Below are 14720 nucleotides of genomic sequence, written 5' to 3' on the forward strand. Positions count from 1 at the left end.
TTATTTTTTACTTTGATCGCGTGAATAATAATCATCTAAAAAAATCGGATATAATTGAATGCTTTTGTAAAATATTTTACGTTATAAGTAAATCAAAATTAAATCTATTTTTATAATTTAACAGTTTAGAATTAAATAAACATAATGAACAAATTAAAGAAGTGGTAATCGGTTCTCAACTAATCTTTGTCATTAAAAAGTAGCAATATTAAAAAAGATTAATCATTAAAATATTTTCTACTGTAAATGGGGGGAAAGCCCATGACGACAACAACGACTTCACAACCATATTACCTTTTATGACTTATTTAGTAGAAAACATTATATATTCGACAGAGCTATAGTATTGAAAAGAAATAGCATTGACTAAAGTTTTCGAAAATTTTAATCGATGCTATTTTAATTTGTTTTTTATTTAATTTCTAACTCTTTAAATATATTTTAATAATAGTTTTAAGAATTAACATTGTTAATAGATATGTTAAAATAACAATTTTAAGCTAACGTAACATGTTATAATTCTAGATTGGCATGTCACTAATAACTCGACATAAATTTGTCAAGGTACATATTTTTAATCATATAAAATTATTATTAAAAAATATTAAATATTTTTGGATAAAATTAAAATCAAACATCTCTAAATATTTTAATTATAACCTTTAACAATCATTGAAAAACGTGATTTGATAATTTTCTATTACTGTTCCACGTCGTCGTCACTGCTGCTGTTCCTTTCTTTCTCAGCACACACTCACACTAACGGCAAGAGAAGAGAGAGCAGAGAGAGAAAAAAAGAGAAGAGAGAAACGGAGCCGTTTTCGTCGCCACACTCATGCCCTCGTCGCGATTCGCATCGTCGTCGACCACCACAGCGCCCTCCTAGTCACGATTTGTAGTTTGCCACCACCACATCGCCGTTCTCATCGCAATTCATGGCATCGCCACATACAATTGCCGCACACGCAGTTCTTTTCACGCGATCCACCACCACCACCGCAGCTCTCCTTCCCTCGTGATTCGTAGTTAACTGCCGCAGTCCCTCCTCCCTCACCACTGTCTCGAGGTCCCTGAAGTGCTGTTTCAATTTTTTATTCATGTTCTCTTTAATTTTTCAGATTTAAAGGAAAGTATTTTGCTTTTATTTATTCCTTGTTGTTGTTGATGCTTCTGGTTACTTCTGTTTATTCCTTTTATTCTAATGTTGTTGTTGATATTTCTGGTTATTTCTGTTTCTGCCTGTTTTTGTTTTTGTTTCTGTTTCTGGTGCTGTTTTTGTTATTGCTCTGATTCCATCATCCATTGTTATTGTTGTTATTATTCTTCTAGTTGTTGTTGTTTGATTGTTGTTATTCTACTTTTGCTTTCTGCTTCTACCTGCTTCTGTTTCTGTGTTTGCTTGTGTTTCTGCATTTCTATTTCTGGTTGATTTTGGGAAAGAAGAGAAGAAAGGTATTTTCATCCGAATAACGATTTTAAAATTAAGTTAAACCTTTTGAACTATTTTGTAGCGAAAAAAAGGTCGAGAATGAAATAAATTTTTTACCTTTACGTTAGAAACCAAAATCGTATTTAATCCTAATATTTAGATAACACTTAAATATTTATGTTTGATTAAATTCTTAAACTGATCTTCAAAAAATTTTAAATTCGATATTTTGATCTTTAATAAAATTTGATTACTTTAGAGATTATTGATAAAAAGAACTAATTTATCTTATAAAAATATTTATCGAAAGCCTAATTAAATTATAATAAAATGTTGAAAATTTATTTGTTTAATATTTCTATTTTTTTTTGTTAAAAATGATAGAGAGAATAATTTATCCGACATGTGTACATTTTTAAGACTTTTAAATTAATAAAAATTTATTAAAAATTAAAATATCTTATCTGAGATTTGTTAAAGATTAATTTGGATAAATATTCTATGTGTTTATTATTATTTTCCAAGCACGTACTAAAAATAGACGCCAGGAATCATTTTCGGCATCCCTCAAACAAAAAGCAGTGGTAATATATTCTTGATAAGGAGAAAGCTAAGGGGTTCGATGATGATCACCCTTTTTACATTTAATTAATTATTAATTAATTAATTAATTATTCACAAAGATTGTTATTCTAATTTATTTGGAAGACTGCAAGTGCGGGTGTGGCCGAAATGATTCCCGGCTTCCTCGCTGCCGATGGGATCCGACCCGGTTATTCAAATTTTATCCCATACAAACTTTTTGTTAAAAGACTTAAGTTTTATGTTTTAAATATTTATTGTCTAGTCCATAAATTATAACTCAAATGGTATAATCGTTTTATATTCATTTAGAGATACTAATTATTTATTGGGTGCTCTATTCGTAGCTTATGCATTCTCTCACGTGCTGGCATAGGATTTTTATGCACAATGTTGACATAATGGTTAATGTATCATTTTTTAGTAGATATTACTTAAAATTTTTTTGTGTTTTTTTTTAATTCTGTCTTTCGTTTTTACGAGTTTTACTTCAATTTTACTATTTTTCATCTTTGTAGGATTTTAACTTATTCTCAGGTAGAAATTAGTTATTTTTCGTCACCTTTTAATAGTTTATCAAATTTTAGTAGGTTGCCATCTCTCTACAGTTTGCCACATATTCAACAATTTTTCGGAAATTTATTATCTTTTCGACAGTTCTACATCTTTTCGACAGTTCGTCACTCTTCCAGCAATTTGTAACTTTTGTAATACCCTAGGTAAAATTCTATCCTTGAAAGCCCTTTAGATAGGGTGTCATCCTTGATAGAAAACCAATAAACTCAATCGTTATGCAAGGAAGAAGGGAAATACACATGAAGTTTTGGGTAGCAATCGAATAGCACTGAAAAGACGGAATTGAATACACTCAAAAAAGTTCAAGCAAATAGAATAAAAACAAAATTTCCATGAGTACGATTCTAAGAGAAGAAAGTGCTTAAAAGTAATTATGATGAAAGAAAAAGAAATCAATGCATCCTAACTAATTTCATCGAAGAAACTCCCGTCCTTGTGTCATATCCTATCCATGGTCAGGATCCTTCAGTCTTTCATGAATCGAGGTACTAGCAGTCCTCTTCCTGTCTAGGGCTGTCGGATTCCTCTTCCTCTGCCTCGGAATCTGATTCGAGATATACCACCTCGGGTGACTGTTTCTTGAGTGCAGAAGTGTTCGTATCTAGGAAGGTTACGACAGGCAGTTGGGGTCTCTTTCTACGAAATCTCGACCTAAGTAGATAGTTTGGAGCACGGTAGTAGTGGTCGTAACTACCCACGCGTGCTTCAAGGGGTCATACTCAGAAGTTACCCTTGGAGGCATTACGTCGTCTCCATCCGCTGTGTCATGCATGTTCCTCTCGAGATAGTATAGGAAAAAAGAAGGGATGAGAACTTAAAAAGTCTCAGTAGGAGTGCTATGTAACACCTCTATACTTATCCCCAACCCATATGCAAGATTTAAAAATCATATGGCATGGCATGTATTATGAACCTTTCTTCTAAAACGTAAAACATAATAAACATAAAAGAAAAGCACGTAATGTTGACATAAGCAAGTCAAATAGAAAGGATAATAACTTATGAAACATCAATATAATCACAACTTAAGAAAATAATCTTAAAAATATAATTATAATCAAACTTTCCTTTATACTTCTCCTTTCTTAACTTATAGCTTTTATGGAAGGTATTTAGCACAAACCGGTATAAAAATGGGAGTCCCTTTTCCTTACGGAAGGTTCTTATCCCGAACGTTTTGGCGATCACCTTTCCTTATCGAATGATCATCTCGATCGATCACCCTCCCTTACCGAAAGAGAAGGGGGAGGATTAGTGTTTGAGAAGGGTGATCTTTTACCTATTGGTGTACTCCTATTTATATACTTTTAGTGGTAGGGTGGTTGGGATAATTTTAAATTCAAAAAAAAGGCGGTTATTATATTCCTATCCATAATTCAAAATTCTAAACACATCTCTTAACTGATTTTCAAATTTCGAATTTAATTTTGTTTCTAGAAGGGGGAAGGGCGGTTGTTACATTACCACCCCCATAAAAAAAGAATTTGTTCCTAAATTTCATATCCAAAATTGGTCAATAAAAGTCATTAATAAGATGTATAGTGATTTGGACATATGTAAGCTAATACTACTAGTAGCAGAGAGAGATGAGAAGCACCAGTATGGAATAGTTAGAGAGATCCTATTAATTGTGCACTTGCCTTCGATTTGATCTTTTGACTCGTGGGCTTCCTTGCTATTGAGGGCAAAGACTCGTCCTTGACGCTGTGGTAGGTCGGCGGGGGGTGCAGAAACTGCCGGACATTTCCTGGCAAAGTGTCCTGGTTGAAAGCAACAGAAGCAGACATTTTGCTTAGCGAAACACCTACCCATATGTTGCTTCCCACACGAAGCACACTTCTTGAGTTCGGCGGTCTTTTGTGAGGTATCGGTGGAAGTTTCCAGGTGGTTCGTGCCTTGTTGAGTCTGCCCCTCCGTATGTCCTCCAAGAAAGGCCTTCTTCCATTGTAGTTGTTGAGAATATTCTTGGTCTAGTTGCCTTTTCTTAAAAGTTTCGCTCCTTTTCGATGATAGTTTCTTGGTGCACTATTCGATCACTTGGCACTTACTAACAACGGAGGAGAACTCCCAGATCTCCAGTGGAGCGATTGCGGTTAGGACCTCTGTTCGGAGTCCCCTTTGATACTTCACGCATTTTCACTTTTCATCTGGATTAGCCTTATATATGGCGGAAAACTTGAAAAGTCTCTCGAATTTTTCCATGTACTTTGCAATACTCATCCTATCTTGTCTCAGTTGTAGAAACTCCATCTCCTTAGACTCCCGAACAGAGAGAAAAAAGTACTTCTTGTAGAAAGCTTCCTTAAAGGTGGCCCACTTGATATCTGTTCCAGCATCCTCAACAATCGTTTTATTCCATCCCACCAGAATTTGGCATCATCTTTAAGTATGAAGGTAGCATACCTCACTTTTTGTACCTCGGTGCATAGAAAAATTGTAAACACTTTTTCCATTTCTATCAGCCATTCTTCCGCCACATCGAGGTCGAGGACTCCATGAAATTCAGGTGGACCAATTTTCTTAAAGTCACCAAAGGTTGTACATGCTTGTCCTATATCTAATTAGTGAGTTTTGGAATCCAGATTTGCATTGGATAGTTGTTAGGCCATCAGAGTGGTGGCTTCGGTTTGCTCTTTTATTGCCCTTGCCATATCCTTCATGTATTTCGCTAGATTTGAGGAGCTCGAACTTGATCCACGTAGGCCTCCACATCTTGCCATAATTGTCTTGTTTATGGATAGCAAAAGGAAAAAATCTTATTAGTCATACTTCCCATAGTAGGGTCCTAGATCGACTTTTCTCTGATACCAATAATGTAACAGCCTAGCTAAAAATCCTATCCTTGAAGGCCCTTTAGATAGGGTGTCACCATTGATAGAAAATCAATAAACTCTATCGTTATGCAAGAAAGGAGGAAAATACGCATGAAATTTTGGGTAGCAATCAAATAGCGCTGAAAAGACGGAATTGAATACACTCAAAGAGGTTCGAGCAAATTGAATAAAAAACAAAATTCCCATGAGTACGATTCTAAAAGAAGAAAGTGCTTAAAATTAATTATGACGAAAGGAAAAGAAACCAATACATCCTAACTAATTTCATCGAAAAAACTTCCATCCTTGTGTCATATCCTATCCTTGGTCAGGACCTTTTAGTCTTTCATGAATCGAGATACTAGTAGTCCTTTTTCTGGCTAGGGCTATCGGACTCCTCTTCCTCTGTCTCAGAATCTGATTTGAGATATACCATCTCGGATGACCGTTTCTTGAGTGCTGGAGTGTTCGTATCTAGGAAGGTTACGACAGGCAGTTGGGGATTTCTTTCTACAAAATCTAGACCTAAGTAGATAGTTTGGAGCACGGTAGTAGTGGTCATAACTACCCACGCATGCTTCGAGAGGTCATACTCAGAAGTTATCTTCGGGGTGCTGCGTCGTCTCCATCCGCTGTGCCATGTTTCTCCGGAGATAGTATGGGAACAAGAAGGGATGAGAACCTAAAAAGTCTCAATAGGAGTGCTATGTAACACCTCCATACCTATCCCCAGCCCATATGCAGGATTTAAAAATCATATGGTATGACATGTATTATGAACCTTTCTTGTAAAAGGTAAAACATAATAGGCATAAAAGAAAAGCACGTAATGTTGACATATGCAAGTCAAATAGAAAGGATAATAACTTATGGAACATCAACATAATCACAACTTAAGAAAATAATCTTAAAAATATAATTATAATCAAACTTTCCTTTATACTTCTTCTTTCTTAACTTGTGGTTTTTATTGAAGGTATTGAGCACAAACCGGTATAAAGATGGGAGTCCCCTTCCCTTATCGAAAGTTCTTATCCCAAACGTTTGGCGATCACATTCCCTTACCGAAGGATCATCTCGATCGATCACCCTCCTTGTCGATGGATCATATCGATATCTTGTCTTTGGGGTCACCTTCCCTTATTGAAGGATCATTCCCTCAGTTCAATTTACAAATAGGGTTGTTTAGGCATACACAAGAAGAAAATCATACAAAAAAGAAATCTTGCAAGAAGATGGATAAATATAGTAGTAACAGGGACATGTGAAACAATGAGACCCTAGTTATATGGCACAACATATGCATGTACTCTCTAATTAAAAAGATATTAGTAACATAATGGCATAAATTGAAAGATCATATTAAAGTATAGAAAATAGGGCATATTAAATAATTGAATAAAACTTATAAAAGGATATGTAATCTCGACCCTAAAAGAATATTAATAATATAATGACATAAACTAAAGGATCATATAAATGCACATAATGAAAATATGGCATATTAAATAATTGAATAAAACTTATAAAAAGGTATGTACTCCCGACCCTAAAAGAATATTAATAATATAATGGCATAAACTAAAAGATTATATAAATACACATAATAAAAATAAGGCATAAAATAATTGAATAAAACTTATAAAAGGGGATGTACTCTCGACCCTAAAGGAATATCAATAATATAATGGCATAAACTAAAGAATCATATAAATGCACATAATGAAAATAAGGCATATTAAATAATTAAAAAAGACTTGTAAGAAGGCATGTACTAATGGCTTAAGAGGATATGAATAACATAATGGACAAACATGATCAATGTGGATAACAGAGAAGAAAACGATAATTAGTGCCATAAGACACCGAAACATGACAACATGCATAGATGGTAAAAATAATAATAGATCATAATACATGCCAAATATAAAAGTAAAAAGCATAATTTCCTACACTTTTTCTAACGCCTCGTTATTGCCTATGAGCTTGCGTCTTATGTTTCCACACAGAATATTTTCGTAGAGGGAGAATTAGTGTTTGAGAGGGATGATCTTTTACCTATTGGTGTACTCTTATTTATATACTTTTGGTGATAGGGTGGTTGGAATAATTTTAAATTAAAAAAAAGGCAGTTATTAGATTCCTATCCATAATTCAAAATTCTAAACCCATCTCTTAGCTTATTCTCAAATTTTGAATTTAATTTTGTTTTTAGAATGGATAAAGGGCAGTTGTTACAACTTTTTTGATAGTTTGATATGCGCTTCTTTCCATCAGTTCCGTCAATGCTCCGTTCTAGCGGTTTTATCTACATCCGAATTAATGCGGTACAAATTGATTCGGATCTATTTACAAAAAAGTTTTTATTCAATCCAGCTAAATCAATTAAGTTCATTGGTGTAAATCTCTTTTTTCTCAAAACCCAAATCAATCCAATATATAAACACTCCTGAATTTAACAATAATAAGAATTGTTATAGATATAACAATTCATGTGATTTTTTTTAAAGGTGTATATGAGTTTATGTTCTATTCCTACTAATTCTGTTTCTGTATCTCAACGTAATTGTAAATTTGCCCTTAAACAAAAATTCATCGTTTGCCTTTTACTATGATTGACTCTATTTATACTCAACCTCTAGAATTAGTTTTTAATGATCTTTGGGGACTAGTCCCAATCACTTTCAGAAATGATTTTAAATACTACATATGTTTTGTTGATGTTTTCTCAAAATTCACTTGTATTTTCCTTCTTGAAAACAAGTCCCAAACATTGCTAGCATTTCAAAATTATAAGACATATATTGAAAAGCAAACTAGACACTGTATTAAAGCATTACAAGCTGATATGGGTATGGATTACTTACCTACAGCTTTCACTGACTTTCTTATATTAGAAGTCATCCATCACAAACAGTCATGTGCTTATATTCACCATCAGCAGGAAACTCTGGAAAGGAAACATCGCCACGTCATTAAGATGGGTCTTCCCTTCCTTGCCAGTTCTTCCCTGGCCATGAAGTTTTGGGAAGATACCTTCCTTAATTTTGTATATATCATCAATCATCTTCCTACCATAGTACTTAATAATATTAGACCCTGTAAGAAATTGTTTCATCAAAAATTATATTATCTTTTTCTAAATATTTTCGGGTGTGCTTGTTTTTCATTTCTTAGACCTTATAGTAAAACAAAACTTAATTATAAATATGAACAATATGTATTTGATATGGTGCAAATCATAAAGGCGATAAATGTATGGCTAAAGATGGTAAAATATACTTAACTAGACATGTTCTTTTTCATGACTTCGTATTTTCCTATTATACTTTGTTTTCAACTAACAAAATTGCAAATTTTACACCTCCAACCCCTTCTGATTCAACCAGGTTTAAAATAGAGACACTACCAGCCAAGTCAAATGCAACTATACCCTCACATATTCCTCATGTCACCATCACAGCTCCAAACAACCTACCCACTGATATTTCTCCATTAAACCTTATTCATTCAACACCCTCACATCATATAGCACCATCTCAATCTTCTTCTCCCTCAACATCCTTGCTCTACACTAACCAACTTCAATTCCAACCAGTTTACCTCCAACAAACACTCACTCTATGACTGCTCACTCTAAATTGGGTATTACCAAACAAAAATCCTTACTTGCTCAAACTTCTGACCTTGTCAATGATGAACCTTGAAATGTAACTCAAGCACTGACCTCGTCATATTGGAAGAAAGCAATGAATATAGAGTATAGCGCATTAATGAAGTGCATTGCTTGGACTTTAGAGGAAGCTCCCCCTAATGCAACAGTTATTGGCAGCAAGTTGGTTTTCACAATTAAAAGAGATCAAACAGGTGCTATTCAAAGATATAAAGCCCGCTCGGTTAGTAAAGGGTTTCACCAAGTTGAAGGAGTTGACTTCGAACAAATTTACAGCCCAGTTGTAAGACCTACGACGGTGAGAATCACTCTTACCATTGCTATCTCTTTAGGTTGGCCCTTGCGCCAATTCGACTTTGATAACGCCTTTTTAAATGGTAAGCTAGACGGGAGTGTGTTTATGACTCAATCACAAGGTTACTCCTCTTCCAACACCTCTATGGTATGTAGATTGAACAAAGTTATTTATGGTCTTAAACAAACTCCAAGAGCTTGGTTTGAGACACTATCTTCTACTTTAAAGGGGTTTGGTTTCCACAACACAAAATCAAACACATCTCTATTTGTTTGTCATTCTTCTAATCATGTGATTTATGTGTTAGTATACGTTGATGATATTATTGTGACAGGAAACAATGTAAAAGAAATAGACAAATTAGTTATACAACTCAACCAAACTTTCTCCCTCAAAGATCTAGGCAATTTTAGTTTCTTTCTGGGTCTTGAGGCAACATATTTAAAAGATGGTAGTAGTCTACTTTCACAAACAAAATATGCTAAAGAGCTCTTTCAACAAGCCAAGATGGTAGATTGTAAGCCTATGCCAACTCCTATGGTGACCAGAAAAAAAAATCACAACCTTTATTGCGAACACATTCAAGAATCCAAAACTGTATAGGTCTGTGGTGGGTGCTTTATAATACCTCAATCATATCATACCAGATTTGGCCTTTGCAATTTAACCGTGTTACTCAGTTTCTTCACCATCCTACCATTGATAATTGGAGAGCGATCAAACGTATCCTTAGATACTTGCAAGGTACAACTAGTTATGTTTCATTGTTCACTAAATCAACTAACTTTAGACTTATTTCTTTTGCGAATGCAAATTGGGGGAGTGACGTTGATTATTACAAGAGCATCACTGGATACTGTGTATATGAAATAACCTTGTTGCTTGGAAGAGTTATAAACAAATTAAAGTTAGCAGAAACAGTACAGAGGCTGAATACAAATATCTGTGCAACCCAAACAAAATTAATGTCCATTCAACAACTCCTTTCAAAACTACAAATTCCTCAACCTATTCCCCCCACTATTTACTGTGATAATCAAAGCGCTTATTTTCTTGCAGCTAATTATGTTCTTCATTCTCGATGCAAGCATTTAGAACTTGATCTTTACTTTCTCAAAGACTTGATCAATAAAAAATCATTGCATATCACGCATTTTCTGTTAGCAGATCAAATAGCAGACTTACTCACAAAGTCTTTGTCTCCATATACGTTTATTAAGTTCATAATCAAAATTTTTTTTAACATGCAAGTTCAACACAATAAAGTGGAGCGACAAAGTCTTAAACAAAGTCTCAAACACCAAATCCAACGAACTATAACCTGAAAACTATCCCTATTGTTATTTCCAATATTGCCATCACCAACAAAAGGGATCCATATTACTCCACTCTCTATAACTGGTCAAAGATTTGTGAAACACCTCTTCTACTCCGACTTCCTTGTTATTAAAGATCCGCCCATTCCTCTCTAGCCAAACATTCCAAATAATTGCAAAGAAGCATATGAGCCACTTGTTATGCTCCTCTTTCCTGTTAACGACACATGTTCTAACTCTCAAAATGTTCTTTCAGTGAACTCAGAATAGGCCATAACCTCCCAAAGTCAGACAACCATTCACACCACACCTACCAGATAAATTCACAACAAAATAACTAACAATATGTACTAACGTGTGCCTCAATTTAAAGAGAGGGGTATTAGGAAAAAAGTTAGTTAAGTCAGTTATAGCCATTAGCTCAGAGTCTTTTTAACTTTCCAGAATTCCCTTTGTCTATATAAGAACCTCTTCTCTCTATTTGAGATTGAGAAGAAATAATACAGTACTATTAGATACATTCATTTTCTCTTAAACCTCTTTTTTTTCTAAATAAATTACCATACGTATCCATGAAAGATATAAACGCTGACAAATGTACTTATCAAATAAGAAAATGACCATTGTACCCATAAAAGATGGGTTCCATATGACAGAAATACCCCAACCCTAAAAAATAATTCTAAAACCCTAAATTGCCCTTTTCTAAATTTTCTTCCAACTCTCCGGTGAGTCCTAATTTAAAATGGAGAATAGAAAAAGTACAAGAGATGGTACTAGGGGTGGCAAGCGGAGAAGCCCGTCCCGCCCCGCCAGAGGCCCGCCCTTAGGGGGGCTGCTCCGCTCCTCCCCACCTAGTGAGGCAATTCCAGAATCCCAGCCCGTCCCACCTAACGGCGGGCTGGCGGGCTGGCAGGCCAAGCCCGCCAAATATCCTTTTTTTTACTTTTAACTATTAAATAATATATATAAAGGCATAAAAAAATCTCTTTTATTTTTTATTTTTAACTATTATAATTTTTAAAAGTATAACCAAATTATAATTTTTATATTCACAAACATTAAAGTATTTGTAATTATAAATATCTAATAAACATAATTATAAACCAAGTTTTTATCCAAAACATAATTATAAATATTGTTTCCAAAGCAAAATAAACATAATCCAAAACATAATTATAAATATTGTCTCTAAAACAAAATAAACATAATCCAAAACACTCAATTTTCATCTTCATTCTCTTGTAAGTTGGGTTGTGAGAAGTTGGGTTTTGGTAAAAAAAATTGTAAAAATACCCCCTTGCTAAAAAATACTAAGCCCGGCTGGAAAACCCGCCCCGCCCCGCCAAAGCCCGCGGTTTAAGCGTTGCGAGTTAAGCGAACTTTTGCTATTTGGCGGTCCCAATTTTTCAGCTCAACTCACCTTTTTTGACGGGTTACGCGGGCCAACTCAGCGGGTTTAGACCCGTTTGCCACCCCTAGATGGTACGCAATCCAAAGAAGTGAAAAGAGGAATATAGATCTTGTTGAAGTATAATAAAGCAGCGAAGCAGGGAAGCAAAAGGTGGATTTCCCTTGTGCTCTCTCATTCAGTAAGAAAGACACAGAGCAAACCAAAAGATGAAGCTGGAAAGAATGACGCGCACGGTTGTGTCGATGGTGATGTTGTGCATCTTGGTAGCAACCGTGATTGCTAAAGATCCATATGTGTACTATACATGGAATGTCTTCTACGGCACCATTTCTCCATTGGGTGTTCCAGAAAAAGTTATCCTCATCAACAACCAGTTTTCAGGCCCTGAGATCAATTGCTCCAGCAACAACATCGACGAGCCCTTCCTCTTCACCTGACATGGTATCCAACTCAGGAAGAATTCATGGCAGGATGGTACTCCCTGGAACAATGTGTCCCATTTAACCAGGCACCAACTTCACCTACAAGTTTCAGGTGAAGGACCAAATCGGTATCTATTTCTACTTCCCTATCATTGGCCTTCAAAGAGTTGCTAGTGGTACTGGTGGCTCGAGAATGTTTGGCAGGTTGTTGATCCCAATTCCATACCCAAGGTCTATTTTATTAACCTTTCTTTCAACTTAAATTTGGAGATATTACTTCATAGTTTGGCTTTGAAATTAGATTTTTGAAATTGGGACATTCATCGGAGAGTTGAAAGAAGATTTAGAGAGAGAGATATAATGATAGAGAGAAAGAGTAAACATGGTGGCAGCAGTGGTGGTAGTAGAAAGAAGGACAATTTAAAAATTTTGAATTGTTTTTTAGAGTTTGGATATTTTTGTCATATAAAACTCATCTTTTATAGGTACAATAGTTATTTTTTTATTTGATGGGTACAGTTGTCAGCGTTTATATTTTTCATGGAGTACATATAGGTAATTACTCTTTTTTTCTATTCTTTTCTTGTGTTTTCTTCCATTTTCTCTGATTTTTGAGTTGTACTTGAATTTTGATATAATAAAATAATATATTTAAATATAAATATATATATTTAAAAAAATGGTTGTGATTTTAAATCAATTAGTCACTTAAAAATTGTATTGAATTAATTTTTTTTATTTTTAATTGATTCACTATTAAGTCCGGTGACTGATTTACAATTAACTCGTGGTCGGACTTGTGTCCAATTCACATAATCATGCTAAGTTACTGGTTATGTAATGTTTAATTGTTTATTATTGTTTTTGTTGATTGGCATGGGACTTGGCCTGCTGTTTGTGACAGGGGTGACCAAAGCCACTGCCACTACGCACCAATTTCGTTTCTCCTTTTCAGTTTTCAAGTTTTGATTGATTGATTGATTGCTCAACCCATCTACTTATCTCTTTTCTTATGGGCCACGCTTTTTCAATCCATGGTCAAATCACTTATTAGTTCTGTTGCATATAAGTCACGTTCACAAACTCAATTAAACTAATTTTTATACTAATTAATAATATCTTCGTTTGACTAGTTTTATAATTTAAAACTCAGATTATGCAATAGATCAAAAAATAATAGGATTACTTAGGTCAACTCAGTACTTAGCTAATATTTATTACATACATTGAATTTAATTTAGATATTCAACAAAATAAATTATTTTGATATAAAAATAGCATGGTACATTCAATATAAAACATATTAATAACACTATATGTTTAATTTTATGATTTAACAACAGTCTTTTGTCATGAATCCATTACTATTGCGATTTTTTATTAATAAGTTGTTTTTGAAAATTGTTAAATTTTATTTTTGTAATTAAATTTAATTAAATATTTTTTAAATGTTTTTTTTCAACTAAATTTTTTTATTATCAATCTTAAATTTTTAAATAATGAATTTAGTTAAATTTAATTATTAGAATGACTTAATCATATAACATTATTATTACCGTAAATTCCTTTGGGGGGTTGGGGGAGGGAAGTATTTAAATACGTGTGTAGCATGTAAAATATTATCAAAATGAGTATATGGAGCTCATTTTAAAAGAGACACCAACAAAATACACTTATATTACATTTAGTGGGTGTCTTAGCTAAACTAGAATAAAATAAATTTGATACATTTGGACTGTCTCATTCAATAACATGTTACAAATTTAATTCAAACACCGAATTTTCAAATTTTAAATAAAATAAATATTATGGACAAAACTAATTTTCTCAGAATTGGAAAAGACAACCCCCCGCCCCCCTTTCTTTTTTTTTTTCCCCCTAATCCCTTTCTTTCTGGAAATCGGAATGGAGGAAAAAAATTCTTGTGGCTTTGGGGTGTAAATGGAATCCTTCACCCCCACTCTCCTATGTCCTAAATTTCCATTTTTACATTACAGAATTTTGTTTTGGTTTCAATTTTTTTCCAAGATATACCGTAATCTAATTGGCCAAATTAAAAATTAATTTATTGAGGAATAGAGATCTATTTAAAAATCTCTCGTTAATCGTTAATCGTTAATCGTTAATCGATAAAGAAAAAGGTCTAGAAGCCAATTATAATATAAATCAACTAAGTTATTTTCTTTTATTTTTTATTTTA

The sequence above is a fragment of the Arachis stenosperma genome, chromosome 3 (genome assembly GCF_014773155.1).
Source record: "Arachis stenosperma cultivar V10309 chromosome 3, arast.V10309.gnm1.PFL2, whole genome shotgun sequence".
Lineage (NCBI taxonomy): Eukaryota > Viridiplantae > Streptophyta > Magnoliopsida > Fabales > Fabaceae > Arachis > Arachis stenosperma.